This window comes from Rhinolophus sinicus, linkage group LG02 (genome assembly GCF_036562045.2).
Source record: "Rhinolophus sinicus isolate RSC01 linkage group LG02, ASM3656204v1, whole genome shotgun sequence".
In the NCBI taxonomy this organism is placed as follows: Eukaryota; Metazoa; Chordata; class Mammalia; order Chiroptera; family Rhinolophidae; genus Rhinolophus; species Rhinolophus sinicus.
This window is the reverse complement of record NC_133752.1, coordinates 128,177,758-128,194,403: the sequence shown is the minus strand read 5'-3', so window position 1 is coordinate 128,194,403 and position 16,646 is coordinate 128,177,758. Positions and strand designations below refer to the sequence as shown.

General features: G+C 36.7%; 1 protein-coding gene across 3 annotated transcripts in view; it reads left to right on the top strand.

Annotated features, from left to right (window-relative positions):
• Positions 1 to 2,881: 2,881 nt before the first annotated feature.
• Positions 2,882 to 16,646, top strand: part of SYT1 (synaptotagmin 1) — a 505,880-nt gene continuing 492,115 nt past the window's right edge. Inside the window, exon 1 of one of the 3 annotated variants that reach the window (XM_074325375.1) lies at positions 2,882 to 3,269. The gene's annotated coding sequence lies outside the window, so the exon portion shown is untranslated. The remainder of the gene's footprint in view (positions 3,270 to 16,646) is intronic. The other 2 variants (XM_074325377.1, XM_074325376.1) reach the window with 2 other exon arrangements.

The window sequence follows — 16,646 nt, the reverse complement described above, 5'->3', positions numbered from 1 at the left end:
TAATGAATTTCTTGTTTCTAGAGTCTCTAATTCCCACTCTTGCCATAAGACACACTTTTCTCCTCAGTGCCCCAATCCAATTTAGTTTCTATTCTGATCCTGTAGCCTAAAATAGATGGCAAAGGGAACATTAAAGTTGTAAATAGATGAAGCCATTGAAAAAGGAATAAAGAAAATGATGACAATGGGATCTCAATCAAAGCAAAACTGTGAAGGAAAGCTAACAAAAGTGGGGATTTTAGGCAAAAATGAGGAAACAAAACATTAAACAAAATAGATTAAATCAGTTCTAGAAATAGCAAATAATTTTTTAAAAAAATACACAACCAGGGAATCAGTTAAATCTCCATAGCATAAGATACAGAGATTCTAGATTAAAAAGTACCTGAGAAATGGGATAAAGAGAAAAAAAGACAATTGACCTGATCTGTCTTTTAATTAAGATGTGTCTGCTATAAAGGGAAAGAGACGATATGTACTCTCTGCAACAGAAAAGTACGATATGTCAACCCAGTTAGTATCATGTGGGGCTATTTAGCCCATTCCTTGAACTTGGGGAGCACACAGGAGACAGAATAAAAATCTTAGTCTTGCAAAAACTAAAGTGTATCTACATCCACTGTGTAAGTAAAGTTTTAATATTCATGAACAAAAATGTTATTCTAAAATTAATTACAACATACATGTAAACCCCATTTCTTGTTATCCAACAGTCTGCCTCAAGGACCTTTGGCATACAAGCATCTAACACAATCTCACTGTCTAGGATCCTGACCACTGAGGGAGAGTGATTGTTGGGTAGGAGGTGAAGTAGACAGGAAGAGAAATTGGCTAAAATACTGATGATAAGATAAGAGTGTGGAACAGAGATAACTAATCTCGACTCATATTCTACTTACTCATTTTGTCTAAAATAAGCTTATTTGTTTCTACATGTAGCTACTGGGTGCAGTTATAATTAAAACATGCAGTTTTTAATTATTGGAATCTAGGGAGTGTGCTAGGAGTATATTTCGACTAAAGATGTCTATTAGGTGGATATTATACTAATTCTCTCATACAAAGACATTTACTAGAAAACAATATTAGAGAGGTAGTTGATTCTTCTTTTTCTCCTTCTCCTCCCCTCCTCCTTTTTCTTCATCAAGTACTTAAAATTGATTTTAAACTAATGTCTATTATCTCCTTTCTCCAACTATGAAACTATTCTAAAATAAGATAATGGAAGATACATATTTACATAAAGTTACTATTTTTTTCAAATACACAATTACTTGTCATTAAAGGAATTCGTTTACATCAAGGTTGTCATCTTTTCTCCTGTACTGAGAATAAGGATTTTAATCTTAAACATTACATAAATAGGAGAGGTTTAATTAAAACTTGAAGAAATGTGTTACTGTTAATTGAATTCTTGCTACAGTTACCTTTGCAAACCAATGTTAATGAAACTCCAGTTCATAGTGGATGGATTTGGGGAATTGAGATAGCTATTTATTTCCTTACCTGAGATGCCATGATAATCTTCTCAGTAAAATAAAAGAACCCAATTAAGAGAGTTCTCAGTTGTAGCTATTGATCAAGTGTACACAAACTGCTAGGATTTTCTAAGCAAAACAAATCAGAGGTTCAAAGACCATCAGATAAGGTCAGTGAGAGGGAAAGGGAAATATTTCTTTGCGTTTTAAAAGGCTTTCACCTGTGGAGCAGAGACTGGACTTGCTCCTACCTGGAGCTTGGGTCTGTTCCCGCCCCTCGCCTTGCTCTTTGTCCCTTCCCCCACTCGCTGAACCTCCCAGTTTGGTATCTGTCAGTATTACCAAGCTATAAACTGCCTTAGAGCTTAGAGACAATCAGGTCAGCACAGCTCTCGGAAGAGAAAAGCTTCTTACTTCCGAGCAGAATCAGTGAGGGTAAAGAGAGGAAGGAGGGAGGGAACCCACGCTTTAGTCGTCACTGTGCTGGCAAAGGGTGGAGAGAGATGGTGGGAAGAGGCTGGCAGAAACAATCCCCAACAACGTCGTACTTGACCCAAGTCTACAAACTTATTGGTCACTGCAGTGGAAACTCCAGTGTACTCTCCACTGCCTCGCAGCTTCCGCTGCTGGGTGGAGTCGCGCTCCCGGCCCCACCTGTGAGACCGAGCTGCCTCAGCGTCTCTGGTCCACAGTACCCCTCGCGATAAGTCTCCGGGCATCGAGCAACGCTCAGGTTATTCCACTCCGGCTTCCACGCCCGGAATCCCGACCAAATAATATCATTAACCTCCAGTAGCCCAGGGGGCCACCTCCCGGTGGCTCCGTTTGTGGGCACTCGTGCGGAATCCTTTCATACCCAGTCCTGCTCTGCTTTCACAACTCCGTCGGGTCAAAGGACCAAAGACAAACTTCTGCCTCTCCTTCCCCTTTCCCACCTTTTCAAAACCCCACAGCTTGCGAACCCACACACATCGGAACTCCTAGGGCACTGTTGCAGTCTGGGCATGCTCAGTTTCAGGGCAGGTTTTGATTGAAAGTTAAAAAAAAAGAAGAAAAAAGCTTTGTATTATGCTGTCTCCTCCCGTGCATAGGGCTTTCCGAACAGGTTTCGGGGCATCCCTGCTCCTACCCAAAGGGTATATCGGATGCCCTTGATTGCGTCTCCTCGGGCTCTGTCCCCTCCTAGTTCACTCCCCTCCCATTAGCCCTCCCCCAACCCCCTCTTCAGGTCCCTGTCCGCTGTGGGGATGGAGAGACACTAACAGAACTGGGAAGGGCGATCTTGGCTGAGCGGATCCACCTATTATTAGTGAGCCTGGATTGGCTCCTCGGCAGAGCGTACCGGAGGTGGAACCAATCAGGTGGCCGGGGCTGGGAGATGATGGGCGGCAGCCTCCTCACTGGAGGGATTCCTGGAGAAGCTGCAGTGTGGGGATGCTCTAGACCGAGTGCTGCCCCCAGTGTCTTTCCACTTCCTCCTGCAGCGGCGGCAGCAGCACTACTTAGCAGAGACAGCAACTTGAGGCTGCACCGGGCAAACCCCCCAGGGTGGTCCTCAGCGGAGAGGGGGGCTCAGCGCCCCGAAGGGGTGTGTGTAGGGTGGGGGCGGCCAGCTGGGACCAGCTGGTGGCCCTGGAAACCTCCCACACACCCACACCCACACACCCCTTTTGTGTTACAGGCTGCCCCTCCAAGAACAGAGGCAGCGAGCAGACGTGTGTGCCTTGCACGGGTCCGCCGGGGAAAGCAGTGGGGACAGAGACCAGCAGCACCTCCTAGTCTTCCCTCCAGGTAAGACCGCGGGACTGGCGGCGCGGCCACCTAGGTGGTGCCTATTTGTTTGAATCTGTCTGCAAGATTGTGTTCTCGGTACACATGGGTTTTGGTGGTGGGAGGCTGAGACCTGGGGAGGGAGCCCCGGGTGGCCTATTGTGAGAAATATAATAAGACCACATGTGCATCTCCTGGAAAAGCACTTTGCACAGTGCCGGTGATTTAGACCCTGGAGTTGATGGTGGGCATCCCCCATCTTCTTGCTCCGTCTTTCTTTCCCTCATTCTCCCTCCTCTATCCACCACTCCAGTCTCAATCTCTCACCTCCCTCCACACCTTCCTCAATCTCTTTCATCTCCACCCTTCTTCCATCCTAAGCACGCACAGGGTTTCTTTCTCCTCCTGGGGAGGATTGCCTTTTCTCAGAGGAAAGAACGGGGTGGTGAAGGAAGAAAGAATTCTTTTTGCCCGGGGGAGAAGAAAAACAAGGTAGAATACAACCGCTGTGACAATTAGAGTACAGAAAGCAGTTGAACCAAAAGAAGCAAGTAGATAAGCCATCCAGCCTGGGCTGTCAGAGAGGGGAAGCATCAAGTTTGACTTCATCTCCTTGCAAGAGGCTATGTCTCTCACTCGATTCGTTCCAATGGAACAAAAATAAACCACTGATCCAACCCACATTCAACTGCTTAACTGCTGTTGTTTTTAAGTGTCAACCATCTGACTTTTCCTGTGTCCATCTGTCCTGTGGGGCTGACTATTTGGTATTGACCTTCATTGGTAATATCTGAACTTTGAGGTGTTTCTCGAGTAAAGAAAAAAATTAAAAACAGATTACTTTCCTGAGGTTCTCTGGTATGGCCTTTATGTTGGGGGGCAAAAAAAAAAGTGTAAAGTTTCAAACATTTGTAAGTGACACCAGTATTATGAGGAGGCTTGGATTTCTACTTTAAGAAAGATAATTTAGTTAGCTTTGCGTACATGTTGATTTTCACTTTCTGTAATATTAACCCTTTGGTGAAATACAGCAACCATTTAACTTTTGTGCTAAAGCTACTTTTGTGTACACATTGTCATTTCATTCTACCTTTCTACTATCTATTTGCATTTTATCGCCTGGATATCAAATTCACGTCTTGCCTTGTTTTCTTTTAATAAGAATATTTAATAGATTGAAACTGTATAAACATCATGTTTACATGCTTTATTTAGAAGGCATATGGAAGCTCAGTTAGCCAATAATTCTTTTGTTCTGGAACAAAGTTTAGAAAGTAATGGCAGGAAGATAACCTTAAATTTTAAAAATCTTAAAGGGGAAATGTTTTTGTTCTCAAGAAAGAGAAAGATAGCAAAACAACTATGTGCCCTGACTGACTGCATAATAGGTCAAGTACAAAATACTTGTGGGACAGAGCCTTGACGGCAGCTGCAGCAATTTCCAATTCCATCATCAATGATATAAGCTTTCCTTTCCTATTATGCATCAGAGATATCTAAGTGATTACTGTCAGATGGGAGGAAGTAGAGAGAAGTGCCTAGTTGAATCTAATGGGGAAGCATTCCAAGTGGGTCCTACATGAGTGCAGGGAAGCTGGAAGATGCTAGTATGTCCAGATAAGTCTTTTCCTTTGATTTACCAGGGGAAATGCCAACTCTTACATTTTTTTCTACATGTCCACTTGGGAAGAGAAAAGGGAATCTTCTTTCTCAACTCTTCCTAATCTTCCTCCCTAATCTATGCACCCCAGAAAGTATTTTTTCACCATATATCCTAGCACATAAGTTTTATACACCAACTTAGAGAAGAGCTAGTTTCTTTTGCCATCAATGTAATGAATATTATTTTCTCAACCATTTTCCATTTGATGCACTTATTTCTTCTAAATAGAATTACCGAGAATCACAAAAAAACAAGATCTTTCTAGAGCTTTGACATTTAAATGTTCTTTTTTCTTTTTCCTTTTTAATGTAGTGTCTTTGTTGACAGCTAACTCTAATTTTTAGAGGTGCCACCTTTTGGTTCCAAGGACAAAAGGACAATTGCTTAATTGCCTCATGTGTATACAACTGAATTAACAAGTTTAGACATGAAAAGATGTTCAAAAAGGAAATCAAGTGTGTTCCATGTGAGCAAAATAAGATTCTGTTTGCGTATTTCTCCACTGTCTTAGGAAACGTAAAAGTTTAGGCTTCTTGGTTTGTGACATTTATTTTCATGACTCTTTACAAATGTTAATTACAGCAATGACATGTAAAAGATATGTATTTAGTTTTTCACATACTTCTGAAAAATTAAGTCTGTATATATACTAGAAGTCAGAACTAATTCCAGTAGTTCCAATAATGAGTGGCTTGAGAAGAGACTTTATTACTGTCATCACACAGAATGTTCTGGTATAACAATTTCATACAATCTTCATCTTTTCTCCATTTAAAAGAATAGCTTTGTAAATCTTATTACTGTTTCAGGACAAATATGGCAATTAGACTTTAACATATTTTTATCAGAACTAAAGATTGCTAAAATACAGGACAAATTCTAACATACTAATTCCATGAAATACTACATAATGGACAGTTGTTGCAGAGTAGTTTTAAACTCCATTTCATAATGGAGAGTATTAGTTATTTTCTCTGGTCAAATTATCAGATAGTTCTAATCAAGATATACAAAATTTGATAACATGGTATTTAGATTACAGGATTTGCATATTAGACTTAGTGCTAACTTAAAATAAAAGTAGAATGTAGTAGCTTCTCTTCATTATATTTGCAAAATGAACTGGAAGATTAATAAATAAAACACGAGATGTGTTAGAAATGTAATTTGAACTTACCGTTAACCTAATGATACATGGACATACTATCAATTCATCTCTTTTGAGGTCAGTATTTTAATCAATTTAGAGCGAATCCCCAAAGCAGGTTTTTGGAGCTATCTAATCTTATAGAACTCACACTTAAGACAGACATTTATATTAGCCTGTAATACTTATAGCTGTTACGGTTTCCAGTTTGTGCAATGACCAGGAAGAGATGTCATTAATTCCAAATTGGAACATAATATTTCTTTCCCTAATGGAAGTGATTAAATAATTTGGGGGAGAGAAAGCAAAAATAAAACAGTTTGATTACATAATAGAGCAAATTTGGTCTAATATTTTAGAAAACCAAGACTAAAGTTAGGCTTTATGCCATTGCATTATGTAGCTGTGGGTCTTGCAAATGTTTTGCTAAAAAAAAGTAATGCTTTCTAAAATTAAATATCTAATCTACTTGTGATTTAAATTGTTTTAAATGATTTTCCTGTTATAAATATATCTGTATCAAAATTCTACAATAGAAGAGAAGCTTTCTAGCTGAGTTTGTTTTCCATTAAAATTGACCAAAGTATTTAAAAAGGGATGTGGAAGTCTAAATAAATAATTTTTTTCAACTAGTATTCAAGGATATATATGCATATGTGTGTACATATATTTATGTATATTAAAATTATGAAAATTTTCTGAAAGGATTAGAAACTAATGGAAAATAACATATAATCTTCTGAAACTAGGGAGTACTCCTTCTAAAAGTACCATTCAAAGAAAAATGACATTATGTTGTGGATGCTTTTAATGGCTTTTTGGTTGAAAGGCTAGGAATACCCAGAGGCAAAATTAATAGGGGTCTAGTTCTTTCACTTTGAACAGCCCTTCTGTGGCTTTGGGAAGAAGTGATTTTTATATGAATCATGGATGAAAAAAATTTCTCAGTACCAGAAAATACACTTCTATGTAGAGGTAGCAAATAAGATGAAATCCTATTTTTACATGATGTGGACATAACAGGGTGATAAAGTTTCTGTCTTTTTAAGGCTTTTATCAAGTGTTTCTTTCAAAGTTTGGGTAAAGATATACTTGTTCTGAATAGTTTACATAATTGAATGATACGATTATCATTGCTTTTTCTTTTTGGTAAGGGGTGTGGATTGGTATCTCTAATAATTCCTCTAGGAATGATCAATATTTTTTTCATAATATTTTTGTAAACCTGATTCAAATCTTTCCATTAAGTGTGGCCATTTTTTAAAATAAAGTTTAATCTTTCCAATATGAAGAAAACAACAATTTTCCGTCAGCTTCTCTGTAATTTTAAGAGAGGCCTTGAAGAGCTATTTTTATATTGATTATAAGATAAACTGGCAGCAGGACATATGAATGTCGTTCTACTCATATGTGTTAGTAATAGAAAAATAAACATATTTTTAAATATATTGCAAATACATTCATGCTGTCTATTGCAAGTAAGACAACACGCTATCCTTTCCAGTATATAGGAATAAAACTCTAACCCTCAATGTTTTATTTAAAAAATAAAACAACTTTTAAAGTGTACAATGAGAAATATTTCTATATTGTAGGAAGAGTAAGTACCAGAGATACAATTTCTGTACTTTTAAGCATAATTTTAGAGGTCCTATTGCAAAGAAGCCTCCTTTTAAACTATTCCTTTCCTTAATTTAAAAACAATATTTGAGTTCTAAAACAAATCAAAACCAATGTAGAATAAAAATAGCACATTTATGATAGAGCTAGAAATGAATTTGCTGCCACATCTTTGAAAAATGCAAAGCAGTTGTTTTTTAATTTATGCAATTTTCATAATTTTAATATTAGTCAAACCACAGGTTCTAACTGTTTAGAACTAGTTTTGATTCTCCTTGGGTTTGTTTTGTCTCTACAAATACACTCAATTCTTGGAAGGGATGTGGCACCCTGGTTTCCATAATTTACCAGTAATGTAAGTGAGAGGAAGTCAAAGTTGATCTTCTTTGGTTAATGCTATGATGGAGGTACAAAGAACAAAATACTGGCCATTCCTATATAGGTCTCACATGTAGTATGTTGAACATATTAATATTACACATGGCGAGTCTATTTTATTAAACAGCTCTGGAAAATTATAAAGCAGATGAGGATAATAAATGCTTCTACTCCTTAGTTGCTTATACCAAATGGGAGCTGGAAAATTTCCATGTAGAGTGAGAAGGTCTGTTTTTTCAGCTAGTATAAGAATCTGGTGAAACTTTTTGGTTAAGATATAATTTCCTAACAGCTCTGTTAGATAACATTTCATTGCACATACCAAATTACAACCATGCTACAGCAACTGCAAATACTGTGAATAAGACATTTAGCTAAGTGCCTCCATCGAGAATCACTTTTTGGTTGAAATATCCAGTTAATCAAATCCAGGTATGGTACTGAAACATGGTCTTACTTGATCCCAGTGAACTTGTTTCTCTATTTGTGAAATGTAGCTTTGCTTATAATTCTAATGGGCTTAGAGTTCATATCATTAACTATTATTTTTGCCAAAGGGTATTATGTAAGTAAAAAGAGTTGCTTGCTGTTTCCTGCAATAGATAAATGTTTTCTTTTTCTTTCTAAATAATTCAACTAGTTAATCAAAGATGAAATGCACATAGGCACTAAAACACAAACAGAATCAAAGGGTTATTTAAATGTGATATATTCTTTTTTTTAAACATTCTTATCCTGCAATTGCTTAAATGAGAGCTTAACTCTTGTCCTCCTCCCACACCTTCCAGGAGTATAACCATCTTTAAATTTGCATGGGAACAGAGGGGAAATCAGGCAAACCCACAAGGCACCTCTGGTGAGAGTTGCCTGGGTGTGGCCTCCAGGGGACAGCCTCTTGTTTTGACCTGAGGCCCATTTCCTTTCTGGACTAGCCTCCTTACTTGTCACCCCAGGCCTCACTCTAGCTTGGAAACAGATAATTGGATTTACTAATTGCTACGTTGATATTTTCATCATCAGGAAGGCAAAAGCACAAGAAAATAGTCAGGCAAAAGATACACAGCTATATCAACCTTAGTATTAATATTTATATAAAATGTGATGCTGCATCTTATATAGGTTTTAGGATAATTGATAAAATAGCCTTTCTTTCATGGAGTTTCTTTTGATTACTCACCAGTGATTCAAGCAAAGATGAGGTTGTTAAACCATGAATCAGTGTAACTTTTTTTTACTAATTTACAACAGTGGATAAAACTGAAACAATTGTTTTTGTTTTTTGTTTTTTAATTAAAGCTTATTGAGGTGACACTTGTTAGTAAAGTTACATAGATTTCAGGTGTACAATTCTATATTACATCATCTGTAAATCACATTGTGTGTTCACCACCCAGAGTCAGTTCTCCTTCCATCACCGTATATTTGATCCCCTTTACCCTCATCTACCACCTCTCTTCCCCCTTATGAAACAATTGTTAAAAAGAATTCCAAATCCTTGGGTTGGCTTTAGTACTTCCCAATTCCATCTGTGTCTTGTTATGAAGACTCTTAAACATTCACATACCGCATCCTCATAATCACAGATATTGAGAACCAGTTTGTTTTTCTAAGGAATCTCTGGATATTATTGTGAAACATCGCATGAGGTAGTTTTAGGATGGATTACTAATCTATTTGCAAACATAATTTTATGTGAGAGTTATGTAAATATAAACAACAACATAGCATCACAGCAGCAGGCTACACTCACTAAAGTCATTTTCGAATTCTTTGAACTCTCCTTGAGAAGCCAATTGAGTGTATTTTTTTCCTCATGATATACTGCTCCCCACTATTCTATGCACTACAAACAATGGATAGGTCCTTATTCACCACCTATGACATATGCAAATTGCTTACAAGGAAAAAAATAACAAATGTTTTTTAGAAAAATGACTCAATGATCTTTGAAACAAGGCCAGTGATGTAACAGGTTACTAAGGCCTAGCTGAGCTCCTCTAAGCAATCAGGCTTTGAGTTAGCGAGATTACTAAAAGGAAAAGTTGACACAATTTCTTAGGAGAAAGACAAGGTAGCAAAGCACTGAATCTGTTTCTGACTTGGAATGCCTGCCAGATTCTGGTTTACAAGGCTGGCTTTCTGCCTAATCCCTAGCATTTTCATCAGATTTGAGGAATGCATAAAGTGAACCAGTGGGCATTAGAGAATATTTCTAGAGCACCAGAATCTCTTCTATAAATAGAATAACGTCACCATCCTATTTTAATCAATGTCCAGAATCCATGGCCACAGATTTTATATTTAAATATATATATATATATCAGACCGTTATATGCCTAACAGTGCTTGCGTTTTGTCTGTCTGTGTTCAGGAAATTCTTCTGTTAAAACCTTAGTTAACAACATGATGTTACAAGTAATGTATCTATTTTTAGTGGTTTTATTATAACTGTTAAATTTAAAAAGCCAAGCAATCACCTTGAAATACATCTGAGTTTAGTAATTCAAGGAAGTGACATTTCAACAAAAAGCCAACATACTTCTAGATTAACCCAAACTGCCCTGCTGTTAAATAGTGTGTGTGTGGGGGGGAGGTGAGGGTGCACCCAAAAAACAAAAAGTACTTGATATATACGTTTTCAATTTTTTTTTTTGGGGGGGGGAGAATCAAAGACACACTCTTACATACCACAAAATGAATATTGATAGGCGAGAGTCGACTACTTCAGGAAAACGTGGAGTAGGCTTTATTTCCATTATGCCTTTGAGAATCTGTTTCATCATTTATATATTGAATACATAGCAACAGATTTACTTCTCTTGACTTCTGAACTTTCAGACTTGCACATATTGAAGCATATTACTACTCACTGCTGGAGTAAAAGAGATTTGTTCACCTCTCCAGATAAAAGAGTAATACAGTAATTTTCTTGCATTCCCTTCTCTTCCTTGAATTTTCATCCTTTCTCATTTTCTTCCTTTCCTACCCTCTCCTTATTCATTCTTTCTTTTTTCCTTTCTTTTTTTTATATATCTTAATGAATTATTTTCCTATAGAACCATTAACTGGGAGCTTGATACTCTAGACCCTGTACTACTAATCTCTCTCTACCAGCTGGATTATTATTATTATTTTGTCAACAACCAAGAAATTTAATTCTTAGGTTTTTTTGTGCATTTTGGGTTAGCTTCATAAAGCACATGTATAGATAAATAAGGGAGCAGACTCTCGATTTGTTTATGTAAGTAGCATATTTAAATGGAATTGCCATGATTTGAATGTTTAAGTTCTTAACTGTAAAGACTGGCCTACTGGTAATTTCTGGAACAAACCCGATTGCAGAGAGAAAGAACAATAATGTTTAAAAGATCAAAAATAAAAAGACAAATAAGTTGGCATGTATTATGAGGCACCTTTCTTTTTTTTTTTCCATTTCACTCATCCAATGATAATTAAATCATTGTTCTCATGACAGTTGTATAGCACTGTATTTTTAAAATTATATTGCCTTATTTGATTTTGATAAACAGTCTCCATTTTATAGATGAAATAAAGGAGATTCAGCAGTTAAGTTACCTGCCTGCAACTAGACACTCATGAAGCCTTTTATAACTTTCACCTACAGAATCATAGTGCCTCAGCATTTAATAAAGGAAAAGAAGTATATCTTTTAATTCTCTCAGTATATAAAAAACTAGTTAGCTATTTCTCACCAAAAATAAAAACAAAAATCTAACATCATCACTGAATATCGGATATATAGTCTTTATTCTTCTCATTGAAAAGATAAGAACATTTTAATATACTGTCATTACTTCTTTTACTCTAACTTTGAAATAAATTATATTTGTCTTTTTTAAATTGTTCACAGAACAGTTTTCTCATCTATAAGAGAAGTCACTAAGCTTGAGTCACTAGGCTCAGTTGACCTTCAGTCATTGCTATATCACATATCACTGTGATATTGAATGTCTTCTCATTGATTTCCTTATTTGTAAACTATGTAGTCCTAAGCTACTTCCTTGAGTACACAAAGATGCAATTGAAATAATGTGTTTTGGAGCTTTACCACAAATTCTCCAATGGAATCTCTCATTTTTCTCATGGGTACTCACACACATAACTTCTCACTTTTTTCTGAACCTAACATTAATGGAAGTTGTTGAGTCTCTTGATGCTTTTTCTCTTCCATTCTAAGGGAGAAAGGGCTAAGCAGGAGATATAGCCAAGCCCCAATAATTACTCACCCATAATGTGTGAAGTCCATCAATTGGCAATTCTTTGTGTTAGGACTGAAACACAATTGTGAGTGACTGCCAAGAGCCATACACATTGCAACATGGATTAACATAATTGACTTTCTAGCTGATCTGATACAAGGAAACAAGTTTTAATTGGGAAAGGCCTATAGAAAGAATGCAAGATTAATTAGAACATAGAATAGGTCATTATGGGGATTTTTGGACAAACACAGGGTAATCATATTATGTTCTTACTACATCTCAGGCATTTTCCTGTATACTTTTCATGCTTGCTTCATTCCATTAATATTCCCAATAACCATATAATATTGGTGCTAATTTATATTTTTTATCTTTATTAAATTTATTAAATTGACCTAAGTTAGTAAAATTATATAGGTTTCAAATATACATTTCTATAATACATCATCTATATATTGTATTGTGTGTTCACCACCCACAATCAGTTCTCCTTCCATCAGCATGTATTTGACCCCTTTTACCCTCTTCTACCACCCTCCATCCCCCCTTACCCTCTGGTAACTATTAAACTGTTGTCTGTATCTATGAGTTTTTGTTTGTCTTGCTCATTTGTTATGTTCAGTTTTATATGCCACATACAAGTGAAGTCATATGGTTCTCCACTTGTTTTGTCTGATTTATTTCGCTTAGTATAATAATCTCGACATCCATCCATGTTGTCGCAAGTGGAAGTATTTCATCTTTTCTTATGGCTGAGTAATATTCCATTGTATATATGTATCACATCTTCTTTATCCAATCATCTATCGAAGGGCACTTTGGTTGTTTCTGTGTCTTGGCCAACGTAAATAAAGCTACAATGAACATCAGAATACAAATATCTTTATGGATAAAAGTTTTCATATTTGGGGAGTAGATTCCCAGAAGAGGGATTGCTGCGTCATATAATAATTTTATTCTTAATTTTTTGAGTAAACTCCATATTGTTTTCTATACTAGCTGTACCAATTTACATTTCCACCAGCAGTGTATGAGGGTTCCATTTTCTCCACAACCTCTCCAACACTTGTTATTACTTGTCTTTGTTGATAATAGCCATTCTAAAATGTGTGAGTTGCAATTTTTAAATGAGGGAATTGTCACACAACTATATAACTACTATGTAGCAGGATGTGGATTCAAATCCAGACAGTCTATATTTACAAAGCCAATACTCAGCCATAATTAATCGTATAACTATTTAGCTCCTCACTGGCAGAAGAGGAACAGATGGCAGCAAAGTGTTAGAAGTGACCTAAAGAAATTGACGTGTCATAAGCAAACTTTATCCATTTCATAGTTTAACTTAATGACCATCATGGCAATATGATCAAAGCATGAAACTTGAAGTCTTATAGACCTGGGTATTAATACCTACTCTAACATGGGGAGCTTCAATAATATATTTTACTATAAAAGTCTGATTTCAACAGGAAGGGAAAGTAATAACATTTGCAAGATGCTGGGACTCTGTTAATAATAGCAGAGACTACCATCCTTGCCCCCCCTTTTTTTTTTCAGTTAGGAATTCTTTCAATTATAAATATGCCACCTAACTCAAAATGGTTTGAGAAAGAAAAGAGATTCTAGAGGTCAGGTTAGCACAAAGTTCAGGAATATCCTGCATTGGTCATAGCCGGAAATGGGAAATCAAACCATATGATCAGAACCAGGCATATCATTTCCCACCCCCACCTACGTCCCACCACCCATCCTACTTTTCTTTGCATTATTTAGAGTCACATTTTTTTCTTTACAGTGGTTAAGAATGTTTCCAGTGACTATAGGATTGTATAAGAAACCATGTAAAGTGGTCTTTTTTTCCAAAAATTTCCAGGATGAGCTTGATTGGAACAACTTACGTCATTTGCCATGGACCCGTCACTATGTTGCAGGCTATGAAATATGACATTTTTGTAAGCCAGTCCTTGTATAATCTCTGGATATGAGAGTTGAACATAGCATCACTCAACTATGTAGAAAGAGTTCTGCTGTTGCAAGAAGGAAATGATTAGATTTAGAGCAGACAAAAGCAACACATGCCTACTAGCTGATAAGGTACGGGCATTGACCCACCAGAAAGGATGCTTGCTGGCTCTGATGCTGGAGCAGGTCCCTTAGTGTCCCAGACATTAACCCCTTCACTGATGGTTCAGGGAAAGATCTAGGGAATTCTAGGGAAAGGCCCATAGTAGTTGTGGATGTGGAGAGAAGTGGCCCTCAGAAGGCTTGAAGCAATGGCTGTTTACAAACAGGTTTGGAAATATTCAATAATTTAATAAGCAGTATGACTATACCAGCATGAAAAGCCTGAATATCGGAGGCTGAGGACTGAGTTGAGTGTAATTTAGCTCTAGTTGGGTCCTTGCCTTATTGCTTTGGCTTTTTCTTTTTTAATGCAGTGGGAAGAGAGGACTTGAGGATGTTTAGATTCTCAGCTCACTAGAGCAGAGAGTAGCCAGCTGAAGATACTTCCTGGGCCACCTTTGTATATGTCAGTCCTTAATATTTTTGTTAGTTTTGTGTCAGTGATGTTACTTCAAGGAGTTTTAAAGTTTACTTCATAATTGCTCTAACTACATATGTATTGCTACAGATGCCACAGAATAAATTTGCACAAAAACTGCACATTTTCTCTTTGCTGTACCTCAAACTGAAAGGGAATTATTTAGAAATAATGTGTTTCTTTAGTAAGTGCCATGATGTGCCTATTACACACCAGGCACTGTTTTGGATGTTGGGAATACAGAAACAAGCATAGCAGACAAGTACTTTGCTTTTAAGGAGCTTGCATTCAATGGGAGGAGACAGACAATTAAAAACAACACCAACGACGGAAACCTAAGATGATGTTAAATAGTAAGAAATGCTATAAATTAATAAAACAGCCTAATAAATAAGACATAGTAGCCCTGTGGACTCTGGTAAACGAAAAATATGTAAATTTAGGCATAAAAGGAGAAGCAGCCAGCTATGTATCTATCAGGGGAAGAATATTGTAGCTAGAGGAAACCCCCAGTGTGGAAGGTCTGCAGTGGGAATAAGTCTGGGCTACAGTAGTCCCCTTTAATCATCGTTTTGCTTTCTGTGGTTTCAGTTTCCCATCATGAACTACAGTCCAAAAATATTAAATGGAACATTCCGGAAATAAACAACTCATAAGTTTTAAATTGTGTGCCATTCTGAGTAGCATGATGAAATCTCACGCCATCCTGCTCCCTCTTGCCTGGGATATGAATCATCTATTTGTCCCGCATCCCCCTTCACACCCCTCTAGGTTACCAGATTGACTGTTGTGGTATTGCAGTGCCTATGTTCAAGTTGCCCTTATTTTACTTAATAATGGGCCCAAAGCACAAGAGTAGTGATGCTCTCAATTTGGATATGCAAAAGAGAAGCTGTAAAGTGCTTACTTTGAGTGAAAAAGTATGTATGGATAGGGAAAAAAAAGTATATATAGGGTTCGGCAATATCCACGGTTTCAGGCATCCACTGGGGGCCATAGATAAGGGGGACACTGTAATTATGGAATGGACAAAAGGCAAATGTAGCTGAAGTGTACAAATACTGGTTTCATGAGTTTACCCCTGCTTCAATATTTTAATGAAAAACAATCTACAAACATTATTAAGGAAAATTTCAAAACAATATAACCTGAACATTATTTAAATGTACAAGTATGTGGTGTCTCAATTCTGTATTATATGTTTTCAGACTGTGTTCATATACTCACATTATTTTTTATGGTACAGTCATTGAATACATACATATTTCTACCCTGACACTGAAAATGAATTCTCAGGTGTCATATAGGTGTATATTTTCATCCGCCATTTTCATCTTCAGAAGAGTAACTCCTTTTCTTTTATGGCATGTATTCCATAAATACTTATTGCATATCTTTTGTTAAATCTTAATAACCTTTCCCCTTTTGCCCTCATTTCTAAGGGCATTAAACACACAACCTACCTCCAATTTTATTATTTCTCTGAATTTAAGTGAACATCATGGCTTTTTATCACAGTAATGATTTTTTCCCACTGTAATTTCCTTTCGAGTATATATTTGATAATATCCTACCAAACTCTAATTTAGATTTTGAAACAAAAGTAAATAAACACTGAAACATAATGAAACAAATCATTTTGTGTCGATTATCATTTAGACAACACAGGTCTTAGAGCATTAACCGGAAATTATTTTTCCTCTCTCTCGATTCATATCCTGGTTTCAAGAACTCAATAACCAAAGTCTACCTAGGTCACTATATGATAGTAAACTAGGTGCTTACACAGGCATATTATCTTGTGTGAGGCTGCAGTAACACT